General features: G+C 38.6%; 1 protein-coding gene across 3 annotated transcripts in view; it reads right to left on the reverse strand.

The window, feature by feature from the left end:
• Positions 1-15,896, reverse strand: part of BICC1 (BicC family RNA binding protein 1) — a 303,029-nt gene that overhangs the window by 200,734 nt on the left and 86,399 nt on the right. The window lies entirely within an intron of this gene.

Below are 15,896 nucleotides of genomic sequence, written 5' to 3' on the forward strand. Positions count from 1 at the left end.
ATACAAAGGTAAACAAGATACCAGCCTTGCTCCCCCAAAGCTCAGTGCCTGTCGATAGGCCTCATCTGTAACGCAAAATGGATACAGAATAAAATACTAATCCAATCAATCAGACATCTTTAGATAACTTCACACTCCTTTTTCTGTCTGAAAGCCTCACAAGTCTCTATCTTCACACACAGATGAAAGTAATCTTGTTTTCTCATAGTCAAGGAACTACATACATGAACAAATGCAACTACCAGTAGAATCAGCTGTAGTGCTGTGAGCACCTCCTGTCTGTAATCAGTCCCAGGCGTGAGGTTGCCTTTTCAAGTGATGGCTCATCCGACAAGGCCTACTCAGAGCAATTTCAGTTTTATGCTTTGCAATGACTGTATAATCTACTTGGATTTCAGCTGGCATCACACACTACACTTTAACTCACTCCTTTATTCACATTTACAACGAGAGAGACAAAACAACAAGAGAGTTAAAAAGCCACGGTGAAGGTCCCAGACAACAAAATTTCACCTGAGATTAATTTCAAGGTCATTGCATTTGAACAATCATTTTCATATCTGAATGGTAGCCTATAAATAAAGGACAAGCCCAGTTCTTTACGCGCAAAAGTTTTACGGTTCTGTGAACATTTTCTTTTTAATCTGTGGAGAGACAGGAACAAAGAGCTAATGGCATCTTGCTTGCAATAGCATCAAATTGCACCTTTCAGAAGGCAAACACCAGGTCGCAGATTCAGGCACAGTGTGGACGAGTTCCCTCCCTGCCCAGGACAGAGAAACGAGCAGGAACAAGAACTTCTGGAAACTGAAATCCGGAACACTGTGGTACCCCAAACACCTAGTGGGTAATACCGTCAAGGGGCCTACCTGTAGGCGCACGAGTGTGTGTATGTGTGTGTGTGTAACAAGGGCACTTGCTAAAATTATTAAAGACCCAATAAGTGTGGCAGATCATTCCGTTAAGTAGAGAATTCAAAATTCAAAGAAATCCTCTCTGCCCTCAAAAAGTAGTAAGTATTACGTCTAAAGTCTTTTGTCACCAACCTTAATTTCACAGTTAAATGTAAGATATCGTCTATAATTTTGTAAAAATGTGTATTTTATTGACATGTTTTCATTTACAAAACAGAGCAGAGGGCTTCCCTGGTGGCGCAGTGGTTCAGAGTCTGCCTGCCGATGCAGGGGACGTGGGTTTGAGCCCTGGCCTGGGAAGATCCCACATGCCGCGGAGCAACTAGGCCCGTGAGCCACAACTACTGAGCCTGCGCGTCTGGAGCCTGTGCTCCGCGGCAAGAGAGGCCGCGATAGTGAGAGGCCCGTGCACCGCGATGAAGAGTGGCCCCCGCTCGCCGCAACTAGAGAAAGCCCTCGCACAGAAACGAAGACCCAACACAGCCAAAAATAAATAAATAAATAAAAATTTTAAAAAATAAAAAATAAAAAACAGAGCAGAGTACATGTTTCTGTGATTTCCAAAGAGAGTTTGGGGAAATGTATGAAAACAAGAGCTAGAAAGAAATAATAAATTAAAAACTGTATTCTAATATGTGGCAGCTAAACAGCCCCTCAAAGATGTCATGTTCTAATCCCTGGAACCTGTGAATATATTACCTTACATATGCAGAGAGCATTTTGCAGGTGTGATTAAATTAAGGGTCTTGCGGTGGGAAGTGTATCTTGAATTATTCAGGTGGACCCACTGTAATCACAAGGGGCCCTTTTAAGAAAGGAGCATGAAGGTCAGAGTCCAAGAAGGCAATGTGACAACAGAGGCAGAGGGAGAAAGAAGGACATGTGACGGCAAAAGGAGAGGGTCAGAGCAGAGAAAGATACAGAGATGCTACACTGCTGGCTTTGAAGGTGGAAAAAGGGGTCACAAGCCAAGAAATACAGGCGCCCTCCAGAAGCTGGCGAAGGCAAGGAAATGGATTCTCCCCTAGAGTCTTTGGGGGAAGTGCAGCCCTGCCAACACCTTGGTATAGCCCAATGAAACACATTTCTGATTTCTCACCTCCAGAACAGTAAGATAATAAATTTATGTTGTTGTAAGCCACTATACTTGTGATTTGTTACAGCAGCAAAAGGAAACTAACACACAATTCCAATACCATTTTAACTTTACTTTCTGCACAAATACCACATCATCAACAGCATGAACTAAGCACAGAAACCGATGTGAGCCTTTGAGTCACACACTTCCACAAATAGATTCTTTGTAGTTAACTCTACAAATTATGATTTTCACTCCAACTAGGAAATATACCAAAAGTAAAGCTTTTGAAAGAACATAAAAAGCAATTTTGAACAACAACAAAATAAGCAAAGCTCACTCTTTCTAAATAAACTGGCAAACTTGGTTGGTCCTAGCCAGAGGGGCCAGGAAGATAAAAGGTTGGCACCCTAACCTAATGACACAAATGCCTTGGGGGCACTTCAACTCAGCTACCTCTTGGGCTGGCTTTATCTCTAAAGCCAAAAATAGCTTAAAGGCACCCCTGCTCGATGACACAATTGCTTGGCAATGAAAACTGCATACTAGGGCACAAAGATTGGAAAAAAAATTCTAGTGACATCGAGGGAACTCTTCTTTTAAAAGAAATTTTAGAATCAAATGTATTTTCAAAGGTCTATCAAGCAAGGCAGATAAACACCCCTTTCACCCACAGGGAACTTCTTCACAAATTAAAATTCATCAGTTTAAATTTCATGATACAATTAACGTTTTATTACAGAAACTTCCTTTAGACACTTATTTTGCTCATGACAAACGCATTATGTCACAACCTTGAAATGCCCCTTCATGCCAAGTCCAGCTAAACAGACTTCATAGAATGGCCTTTCAATCCCTGGATGAACAAAAGGGGGGGAACTTCCTTAGTTAGACCCAAATTATAATTATGGTCCCAGAAAAACATCTAAAACTTAACCAGAAACCTGTACCTTTAGCAACCTTATGATTTGAGGGGGAACAGAAGGGAGGGAGCCAGAGATGGCACACTCGTTGACACCAAAAATCTCTGGCTTTTTTCATTCCAAATGTTTACACACAAGAAACTCCAAATCTGAGCCTGATTTTCCCCTAAATCCTGAGACATGTCCATTTCCCAAGCCCACAAGGACCTGGTAAAAGCCTCTGGTTGGACTCTGGGGTAGTCACTGTCTCCAGTGCAAACCATGGTGAGTCTGCCATCAGTCCTTGCTGGGAGCATGCTTACCTCACTCCCAGGTTGCTGGGTCTCCTGCACAGCTTTTACTGACTCCACCCAAACAAAGCTGTCAAGGCCACAGAAGCCAATCAAGGGAGAGCAACATTTCACCAAAAGTATTCTCTCCCCGCCCCAAGAGGGATCCTTCTGAGCTCAAATTTGAGAGTTCCATTCTCAAACTTACTCTAAATTCCTCAGTATTAAAATATCAACTGTTCTTGAAGAAGTGAGAGACTGGGAGGGAGGAGGTTTGCAGAGTATTTCTTTCTCAGTATAAACTTAGGCATATAAGATGTTCATTCTACAGACCCGGAAAAGAAAGAGAAGTTCACTTTCATTCCACAAATATTTAAGTCCCATGCTGGTGACTCAAAATAGGCAATACAGACCTTCATTCAACTTACAACCTAGGCCCATATATTCAAAGCCACCCAATGAGTGAGATCAAGACAGAATTGAAATTCGGTTCTAGAAACAACTTTCCCTAAGATCTTTCCACAGTCACAACTCTATCCAAATTAAACGTATTAGAAATTTAATTTAGCTATTCTTATTCTGGACAACGCACTAAACAGCTAGTCATTTTACTCTTAACCCAACACTAGAGCTGGGTAGCTACTGTTAGGACTAAAGAAGAAAGGGTGCTTCCAGGGAGACCATTTGAGAGTTGGATTGCAAGAAAAAATAGGAGGTACGGTAATTTCTTGACCCAATGATTTTCTTTTTATTATGATTGGGGGGGAAACATCAACTGTGGAATAAGCCAACCCATACTTGATGTCATGGCGTGCCCTGACCTTTGAAGTCTGATTGTATTCTGTGGTAGAACAGTTCTATCGAGCCTTCACATTCTTATACACTGATACACCCTCATCTTTTTTACTCACAGTAACATAAACACACACATAACGATTTAGCAGGTTTTTTCTGTCTTTACAATATGACTTCTGCCTGATGTTCCAAAAGTTAATCGTTTGATTGTAAAGACCCTGGATTATTCCTGCCAATGAAAGCAACTGTCTTTATTTTCATGACACAGAACTCCAGGAATAAATTACTTCAATACTACTGAAACATGGCTTCATGTGCAGGTAAAGCATTTCATATTTTAAGCTGAACAATTCATTTTTTATGGTTATTATAATTTCTCCAATGCTTTGCCCTATTTTATTTCATATTTTTGCTTCATAAGAAATACGGGATGGCAAAACCCACGGCCAAAAAAAACAGCAAAAGTTGAAACAGGTGTAAACTATTACAGTCCCCCAAACTACAGGGAAAGTCTAGTTAATTACTGAATTAAAGATGGGGGAAAAAAGCTCGATTTTCAGTTCTTCACAGGGCAAATGGAAACTTATTTAAATTCATTCTGAAATGCTTTTCCATAACATCTGATGCTTTCTTTACACAGCCAAATCTAAAAACACAAGAACTATGTATTTCATATTTAAAATATAGTATAGAATATCTTTAAACATTCCTTTGAAAAGCAATGGGTTTTTTTCACCCTTGTGGAATATGAGCAAGAAAAAAACCAAATTCAAATTACAAAAACTAACTGAGAAATAATTCTTCAAATCTGTGAAGAGGCCATCTTAAACTGCAGTGTCGGGTGCAGCCATTTCGCAAGAGGAACTCTGGTCTGAACCACTGGAGGTGAGGCCTCTGCACGTGGCACCCTATGAGCAAGTGAAACTAGAGGAAGCACTGAGGAAAGAAAAAAGCTGCCCCCTGCCTCCCCAGGAGACCCTCCAAGACCAGCAGGTGCACAGGTGACTTGTGGCCAACATTTTGGACAGCACAGATCTGGAGAGCAGGAGAGGAACAGGAAGACCACCCAGGATTAAATTAGATGAAATGATTTTGAAGGAGAGCTAATAAAAAGAGAACAGGAGAGGGCAGACAGCAGAAGCAAGAAGAACTACAATCCTGCAGCCTGTGGAACAAAAACCACATTCACAAAAAGATAGACAAGATGAAAAGGCAGAGGGCTATGTACCAGATGAAGGAACAAGATAAAACCCCAGAAAAACAACTAAATGAAGTGGAGATAGGAAACCTTCCAGAAAAAGAATTCAGAATAATGATAGTGAAGATGATCCAGGAACTCGGAAAAAGAATGGAGGCAAAGATCGAGAAGATGCAAGAAATGTTTAACAAAGACCTGGAAGAATTAAAGAACAAACAAACAGAGATGAACAATACAATAACTGAAATGAAAAATACACCAGAGGAATCAATAGCAGAATAAGTGAGGCAGAAGAATGGATAAGTGACTTCGAAGACAGAATGGTGGAATTCACTGCTGTGGAACAGACTAAAGAAAAAAGAACAAAAAGAAATGAAGACAGCCTAAGAGACCTCTGGGACAACATTAAACGCAACAACATTCGCATTATAGGGGTCCCAGAAGGAGATGAGAGAGAGAAAGGAAAAGAGAAAATATTTGAAGAGATTATAGTCGAAAAATTCCCTAACATGGGAAAGGAAATAGCCACCCAAGTCCAGGAAGCGCAGAGAGTCCCATACAGGATAAACCCAAGGAGAAACACGCCGAGACACACATTAATCAAATTGGCAAAAATTAAAGACAAAGAAAAATTATTAAAAGCAGCAAGGGAAAAATGACAAATAACATACAAGGGAACTCCCATAAGGTTAACAGCTGACTTCTCAGCAGAAACTCTACAAGCCAGAAGGGAGTGGCATGACATACTTAAAGTGATGAAAGGGAAGAACCTACAACCAACATTACTCTACCCAGCAAGGATCTCATTCAGATTCGATGGAGAAATCAAAAGCTTTACAGAAAAGCAAAAGCTAAGAGAATTCAGCACCACCAAACCAGCTCGACAACAAATGCTAAAGGAACTTATCTAAGTGGGAACCACAAGAGAAGAAAAGGACCTACAAAAACAGACCTAAAACAATTAAGAAAATGGTCATAGGAACATACATATTGATAATTACCTTAAATGTGAATGGATTAAATGCTCCAACCAAAAGACAAAGGCTTGCTGGATACAAAAACAAGACCCATATATATGCTTTCTACAAGAGACCCACTTCAGACCTAGGGACACATACAGACTGAAAGTGAGGGGATGGAAAAAGATATTCCATGTAAATGGAAATCAAAAGAAAGCTGGAGTACCTATACTCATATCCGATAAAATACACTTTAAAATAAAGAATGTTACAAGAGACAAGGAAGGACACTACATAATGATCAACGGATCAATCCAAGAAGAAGATATAACAATTATAAATATATATGCACCCAACATAGGAGCACCTCAATACATAAGGCAACTGCTAACAGCTATAAAAGAGGAAATCGACAGTAACACTATAATAGTGGGGGACTTTAACACCTCACTTACACCAATGGACAGATCATCCAAAATGAAAATAAATAAGGAAACACAAGCTTTAAATGACACAACAGACCAGAGGGATTTAATTGATATTTATAGGACATTCCATCCAAAAACAGCAGATTACACTTTTTTCTCAAGTGCGCATGGAACATTCTCCAGGATAGATCACATCTTGGGTCACAAATCAAGCCTCAGTAAATTTAAGAAAATTGAAATCGTATCAAGCATCTTTTCTGACCACAACGCTATGAGATTAGAAATGAATTACAGGGAAAAAAACGTGAAAAGCACAAACACATGGAGGCTAAACAATACGTTACTAAATAACCAAGAGATCACTGAAGAAATCAAAGAGGAAGTCAAAAAATACCTAGAGACAAATGACAATGAAAACACGATGATCCAAAACCTATGGGATGCAGCAAAAGCAGTTCTAAGAGGGAAGTTTATAGCTATACAAGCCTACCTCAAGAAACAAGAAAAATCTCAAGTAAACAATCTAACCTTACACCTAAAGGAACTAGAGAAAGAAGAACAAACAAAACCCAAAGTTAGCAGAAGGAAAGAAATCATAAAAATCAGAGCAGAAATAAATGAAATAGAAACAAAGAAAACAATAGCAAAGATCAATAAAACTAAAAGCTGGTTCTTTGAGAAGATAAACAAAATTGATAAACCATTAGCCAGACTCATCAAGAAAAAGAGGGACAGGACTCAAATCAATAAAATTAGAAATGAAAAATGCAATGTTACAACAGACACCGCAGAAATGCAAAGCATCCAAAGAGACTACTACAAGAAACTCTATGCCAATAAAATGGACAACCTGAAAGAAATGGACAAATTCTTAGAAAGGTATAACCTTCCAAGACTGAACCAGGAAGAAATAGAAAATATGAACAGACCCATCACAAGTTATGAAATTGAAACTGTGATTAAAAATCTTCCAACAAAAAAAAACAAACAAAAAAATCTTCCAACAAACAAAAGCCCAGGACCACATGGCTTCACAGGTGAATTCTATCAAACATTTAGAGAAGAGCTAACACCCATCCTTCTCAAACTCTTCCAAAAAATTGCAGAGGCAGGAACACTCCCAAACTCATTCTATGAGGCCACCATCACCCTGATACCAAAACCAGACAAAGTTACTACAAAAAAAGAAAATTACAGACCAGTATCACTGATGAATATAGATGCAAAAATCCTCAACAAAATACTAGCAAACAGAATCCAACAACACATTAAAAGGATCATACACCACGATCAAGTAGGATTTATCCCAGGGATGCAAGGATTCTTCAATATATGCAAATCAATCAATGTGATACACCATATTAACAAACTGAAGAAGAAAAACCGTATGATCATCTCAATAGATGCAGAAAAAGCTTCTGACAAAATTTAACACCCATTTATGATAAAAACTCTCCAGAAAGTGGGCATAGAGGGAACCTACCTCAACATAATAAAGGCCATATATGACAAACCCACAGCAAACATCATTCTCAATGGTGAAAAACTGAAAGCATTTCCTCTAAGATCAGGAATGAGACAAGGATGTCCACTCGCACCACTATTATTCAATGTAGTCTGGGAAGTCCCAGCCACGGCAATCAGAGAAGAAAAAGAAATAAAAGGAATACAAATTGGAAAAAAGAAGGAAAACCATCACTGTTTGCAGATGACATGATACTATACATAGAGAATCCTAAAAATGCCACCAGAAAACTACTAGAGCTAATCAATGAATTTGGTAAAGTTGCAGGATACAAAATTAATGCACAGAAATCTCTTGCATTCCTATACACTAATGATGAAAAATCTGAAAGAGAAATTATGGACACATTCCCATTTACCATTGCAACAAAAAGAATAAAATACCTAGGAATAAACCTACCTAGGGAGACAAAAGACCTGTATGCAGAAAACTATAAGACACTGATGAAAAAAATTAAAGATGATACCAACAGATGGAGAGATATACCATGTTCTTGGATTGGAAGAATCAACATTGTGAAAATGACTATACTACCCAAAGCAATCTACAGATTCAATGCAATCCCTATCAAATTACCAATGGCATTTTTTACGGAGCTAGAACAAATCACCTTAAAATTTGTATGGAGACACAAAAGACCCCTAATAGCCAAAGCAGTCTTGAGGGGAAAAAACAGAGCTGGAGGAATCAGACTCCCTGACTTCAGACTATACTACAAAGCTACAGTAATCAAGACAATATGGTACTGGCACAAAAACAGAAACATAGATCAATGGAACAAGATAGAAAGCCCAGAGATAAACCCACGCACCTATGGTCAACTAATCTATGACAAAGGAGGCAAAGATATACAATGGAGAAAAGACAGTCTCTTCAATAAGTGGTGCTGGGAAAACTGGACAGCTACATGTAAAAGAATGAAATTAGAACACTCCCTAACACCATACACAAAAATAAACTCAAAATGGATTAGAGACCTAAATGTAAGACCGGACACTATAAAACTCTTAGAGGAAAGCATAGGAAGAACACTCTTTGACATAAATCACAGCAAGATCTTTTTTGTTCCACCTCCTAGAGTAATGGAAATAAAAACAAAAATAAACAAATGGGACCTAATGAAACTTCAAAGCTTTTGCACAGCAAAGGAAACCATAAAGAAGACGAAAAGACAACCCTCAGAATGGGAGAAAATATTTGCAAACGAATCAACGGACAAAGGATTAATCTCCAAAATATATAAACAGCTCATGCAGCTCAATATTAAAGAAACAAACAACCCAATCCAAAAATGGGCAGAAGACCTAAATAGACATTTCTCCAAAGAAGACATACAGATGGCCAAGAGGCACATGAAAAGCTGCTCAACATCACTAACTATTAGAGAAATGCAAATCAAAACTACAATGAGGTATCACCTCACACCAGTTAGAATGGGCTTCATCAGAAAATCTACAAACAACAAATGCTGGAGAGGGTGTGGAGAAAAGGGAACCCTCTCGCACTGTTGGTGGGAATGTAAATTGATACAGCCAGTATGGAGAACAGTATGGAGGTTCCTTAAAAAACTAAAAATAGAATTACCATATGATCCAGCAATCCCTCTACTGGGCATATACCCAGAGAAAAGCATAATTCAAAAAGACACATGCACCCCAATGTTCATTGCAGCACTATTTACAATAGCCAGGTCATGGAAGCAACCTAAATGCCCATCGACAGACGAATGGATAAAGAAAATGTGGTACGTATATACAGTGGAATATTACTCAGCCATAAAAAGGAATGAAATTGAGTCATTTGTTGAGACGTGGATGGATTTAGAGACTGTCATACAGAGTGAAGTCAGAAAGAGAAAAACAAATATCGTATATTAACGCATGTATGTGGAACCTAGAAAAATGGTACAGATGAACCGGTTTGCAGGGCAGAAGTTGAGACACAGATGTAGAGAAGAAACGTATGGACACCAAGGGGGGAAAACCGCAGTGGGGTGGGGATGGTGGTGTGTTGAACTGGGCGACTGGGATTGACATGTATACACTGATATGTATAAAATTGATGACTAATAAGAACCTGCAGTATAAAAAAACAAACAAACAAACAAAAACAACTAATACTAAACTTTCTTTGGGTTATTTGTATGGAAATATGTTAATATAAATGTTTCAGACATTACATGAAATTTCTAAAAATCTTATATGTTCTGATATAATGTTATGTCATAATTCTAGTTATTACTTTAAAATGTATATCTCAGAAATAACTAAAAGAAAAATAAAAATAAAAATCTAAAAAAAAAAAAATCTGTGAAGATTCAGGGCGTTCCTCCCTTTTTTTTTTTTTTTCACACAACCCAACTGTAGCGCATTTGCAACTAAGAAGGTTGCTGCACCTTAAGTTCACCTGAAAGAAATGTAACCATTTAGCTAGTCTGATTCTCCTGCAAAAATATTTTACTAACAACTTTTTAAAACATTCACTTATTGTATCGATGTAATCCATATGCTAAAAGAGCTTTACCATATATTTTATTTGTATATTACTGTTTTCAGAAAACTTCCCTACAAGTCTACTGAAAGAAGAATCAGCAAAAGATGTAGAACATGCAGTTTCTATATACTCCCAGAGAACTTTTTATGTTCAGCAATCATATCTAACACCCTAGACTGGCATGCAAAGCTCTGAGAATTGATTGAAGAAATAGTGGACATTAAGTCAATTTATAAAGTTTCTTCAATTCTCAGTTAAAAACATTTAAATACTGTAGCCAACTGAAGAACATCTCCAGTTTAAACTCCAGTAGTAAATAGTGTCATTTGAAGGTTGTTTATCACAGTAAGTGGGAAGATGTTCAGACCTCACCATTCCTAAAACTCCCTACCTGCTTCCCAGAGTCAACTGAGAACAAAATCAAATTCACTCACCCTGAAAAATAAAAAATCATGTACGCCTACAGAGAAAAATCAAGAAACAGACAAAAATTAAATTTATCTTTACAGTGGCTGGATATTTAAGGATGGTTTTCCTCATCTTCTTTTTTCCTTAAATACTGTTTTATTTTTGCAGTTAAAAAAATTCCCATGTTCAAAAATGCAATAAATTGTGTATATTTGAGGGGGCTATAAAACAAGACGTACAAAATGATCAATTCTGTATTGAAGTATCATGTGTGCATATATACATAATGTACATGTTAGGGGAAAAAAAGACTTAAAGGATAAACAAAATATGAACAAGTGTTATTTGAGTGGTTGAATTATTGGGTCATTTATGGCTTCCTCCTTTGCATTTTTCATTTATTTATTTGTTTATTTTGTTTTTGGCTGCTTTGGGTCTTCGTTGCTGCGCGTGGGCTTTCTCTAGTTGCAGCAAGCGGGGGCTACTCTTCGTTGCAGTGCGCGGGCTTCTCACTGCTGTGGCTTCTCATTACGGAGCACAGGCTCTAGGTGCGTGGGCTTTAGTAGTTGGGGCACGCAGGCTCAGTAGTTGTGACTCACGAGCTCTAGAGTGCAGGCTCAGTAGTTGTGGTGCACGGGTTTCAGTAGTTGTGGCACACGTGCTCAGTAGTTGTGGCTTGTGGGCTCTAGAGTGCAGGCTCAGTAGTTGTGGCGCACGGGCTTAGCTGCTCCGCGGCATGTGGGATCTTCCCGGACCAGGGCTCGAACCTGTGTCCCCTGCATTGGCAGGCGGATGCTCAACCACTGCGCCACCAGGGAAGCCCTGCATTTTTCAGAATGTCTTTAAATAGTTTGAATAAATAGCTTTTAATAGCCTCCAGTTAGGAAAAAAATCAGTTAAAATCATTTGAAATACTTCTGCCTATTTGAGAGTGAACCAAGTTTTTACCATTACTGGTTTGTCACAGCTTCATTTTCAGCCCACAGTGTAAGGCAATCTGGCAAAAGTCTAAAGGTCAAATGTAGACATAAGCTACCAAAGGAGACAAATCACTAATGTAATAGCAGAGACAGAAAGCAGTCCATAAAATCATGCCCAGTGTTGAACATCATACGCCTTAATCAACCTAGCACTATCTAGACTGAAATTCTGATTATGCGCAACTAACACTGAGTAAAGAAGTTTTAACAACTTAACGCCTAGAGTAAGAAATTTCACAGCTGATAGAGTTATGGATGTGGAGAGCAAACTTATGGTTACCAGGGGGTAGAGGGGCGGGGAGGGATAAATTGGGAGATTGGGATTGGCGTGTACACACTACTATATATAGAATGGATGGCTGTATAGCACATCCATTCTATATAATGGATATAGAATGGATGCTACTGTATAGCACAGGGAACTCTACTCGGTGCCTTGTGATGGCCTATATTGGGGGGGGGGGAGTTTGGAAAGGGATGGATACTGTGTATATGTATATGTACATGTATATGTATATGTATATGCATATGTATATGTATATGTATATGTACATGTACATGTACATGTATATGTACATGTACATGTATATGTACATGTATATGTATATGTACATGTACATGTATATGTATATGTACATGCATATGCATATGCATATGTACATGCATATGCATATGCATATGTATATGTATATGTATATGCATATGTATATGTACATGTATATGTATATGTATATGTACATGTATGGCTGATTCACTGTGCTGTACACCTGAGACTAACACAACATTGTAAATCAACTCTACTCCAATAAAAATTAAATAAAATTTAAAAAGTGGATGGAATGCCAAGAAAGAAAGAAACAGAGAGAAAGAGAGAGAGAAAGAAAGAGAGAAAGAAAGAGAAAACTTCATAGCTGAAAACACTAAACAATCCAATATTTGGAAAACCTCTGTGAGTCACATCCAAATTTAATAGCTAGCCAAAAGACAGAAAGAGATGCTCTCTAAAATGCATGAATCAAAAGGAGAAAATTTTTACTATATAGTTCTCATTATACATAAATTATACATTAAAAGAAGGCCGTTTTTACCGAAAGGTCATATCAAATAAAACATGAAATAAAAAGGATAACACCTATTATATTTCTATGTTATATTTAGATTTACCACATTCTAAAAGGGCTCAATGGCTAAGAGTTTGAAAGAAAAGAGATGGATTATCTATGATAATTTGAGCTAAGAGCATGGGCCACTTACACCAAAAATCCAAGACATCCACTGAGGCTTTTTTTTTTTTTTTCCATTTCCCAACACATTTTCAACAGAACTAATAGAAATGACATAGATAATGATGGGGGTGAGGAGAGGAGTCCTGATCTCTTCTAACAATGGGGGCCACTGCTGCCTCTTTAAAGTTTATACCTGCTAACTCTAACAATTAAGTCCTAGCCAGACTACACGTCTCAAAATTCAGATTTCAGGGGATTTCTTTTTTCCACGTTAAATCTCTCAGGGCAATAAACCTCTGCTAATATTCCAGTGCTGGGGACAATCTAAGCTGGTGGTGGCCCTGCCACACTCAGGGCACAGCAGGAGCCTGGAGCAAAGGCCAGCGTTCTGTAATCTACAGGCTATATAGTTTCAGAAAGCATCTGTTGCTGTCAAACGTAAGAAAACAAATATTCACCAAAATCTGAGAACATCTAAATTACGTTATTCATTGCGTCAAGCTAACTTGAACTCTTCAAGCAACTCTGGCTAAGAGTTTATTCAGACTTCAAATTTATTGGCCTGCAATGAAGACTTCCTTGTGGGCTAATGACCCTGACATACATCAATGGACTTTGAGTCCAACTGATTAACAGAAACTTTGGTCATGTCAAATGTCTTGTGTTCACACCCTATTTCTTCATACATAAGCAACCTCTGAAGCACCACTTAGTTTGGCCTGTGGTCACAAACACTATTTGACAACTTTGGAGTATTTACATAATATTAGTTGTTTTTTTTTTTTTAAAGCAACACTCTTCTAGCTTTATGAAAAGCTAAAGCATGTTCATGGCCTTTATATAGCTTATATGGGTCTTGCCATTGAGCTGTGCTGTCTAAAATGATAACCATTGGCTGCTGTGGCTACTGAGTGCTTGAAATATGGCTGGTCTGAACCAGATGTGCTGAAAGAATAAACACAGTGGATTTCAAAGACAGTACAAAAGAAAGTAAAACCTCATTAATAATTTTTGATTATATGTTGAAATGATACCATTTTCATATATTGGATTAAAGAAAACTATATTAAAATTAACCTCACCTGCTTTGTTTCTTTCTCGTGTGGTTGTAAAATTTTAAATTACACGGTGGTTCGCATTACATTTCCATGTCACTGTGTTACTAGAGGGAATAATAACTTTGCTACTACCCAAAGAGGGCTGCAAAGATTCAAGTAGACAGCATAGTGACAGGTCCGAAGGACCGAAAACAAGGAATACTTCCAAAGAGAAGGAGTCAGCAGCTTGAAATGCAAGCTGTATCTGTCTTAAACCCCTGGGAACATTTTGAGGGAAGAAGAAAAAGGTTGCCTGGTGTTTGTGGAGGTGCTGGGAGGGTTAAGGAATTAGTTTGAATAAAATATGTAACATTAATAACCATTTCCTTAATATCCAGCTTTGGCCCAACCCGAAACTATTTAAGAGTTTATGTGGATGGTTATTTAACAGAATGAAGTTTATATTTCTTTTGTGTTTGTAATAACATGGCAATGGAGCAAGCCAACTTGTTTTAAATCAGAACCAAATGTGTTCCAGGCATGTTTAAAGTTCAGGTTATGTGCAGAAATCGGATACAGGGCAATCTGTTTGCTATTCTCCTCCACCAAAATGGGTGCAGGGGTGGGAGGGGGCAAAGATGTGCTTCCTTTCATCAGGGCTACTCCAATTCATCTTAACGCTGAAAGACTCATTTATTGATTCATTTAAACAATACTTATTTAGCACCTGAGGCATATAAAGAGGAGATCAAAGTTGTGGAGTCAGGGAAAACTAGGTTCACCTCGAGGTTTGTCACTGACCAGCAGTATAACTCCAAGTGACTGAGCCTCCCAAAGGCTCTATTTTCACCTCCAAAAACACAAACAGGCACTCTGTAAGAATTTAATAAATGGAAGCGTGCAACTTTGACCTCAAAGAACTTACGGCCTTACCTGCAAGTTCTTTGAAGTTAGTAATTTAACATGACAAGACTCTGAAAGGTTGAACGTCATACAGGAGTCACAGGTAACAGGAATTCAAAGTATGGACATGGTAGGGAGCTTCCGTGCTGACTGTTTAACATGGGGAAGGACTGAGACATGGGGAGATGTGCAAAGTAAAATCTGGGCAGGGAGAACGCTGTGAATACCCACGTCTGTCTGTCAGAAACTTTAGTTTCCCTTTTATGTGCCTCAGAGCACTTAAAATAGCCCCTCTTCCTAAAAGGAGCTGTAGGTGCAGCACAGCGGAGAGGAAGGGAGCTCTCCAGTGACTAGGGGCAGGAATTCCTTAAGTCGGCTCACAGCAATGCTCCTGAGGAAGCACCACTCCGCAGAGGCGCGTTCAGAAATATGTGGGTGTTTTCTGTCGTCACAGGATGCAGCAGTGGTGCAGACATTTAGCACCCATCCAGGGTAGTCACAAAGAATCCAGCTCGATAAAGAAGTGTCCCACCCATTAATGCCAAGACCCTTTGTTGAGCAATACTGGTAAGGGTGTTTCTTTTTCAAATGTTCTTTTTTTCAGTAAATGATCTAAATAGTGCATATCTATGTCTCTTCTCCTTTCTATACTGTCAGTGACTCAGACTTACTCAAGGACCATTCACTGCCATGAAAACTGTTCCTACTTAGGGTTAGAATTTCCTCCTAGGTGCTCCACATGTGTGGTTCTAATGCATGA

Source organism: Balaenoptera physalus (assembly GCF_965194825.1).
Source record: "Balaenoptera physalus genome assembly, chromosome: 14".
NCBI classification, from domain to species: Eukaryota; Metazoa; Chordata; class Mammalia; order Artiodactyla; family Balaenopteridae; genus Balaenoptera; species Balaenoptera physalus.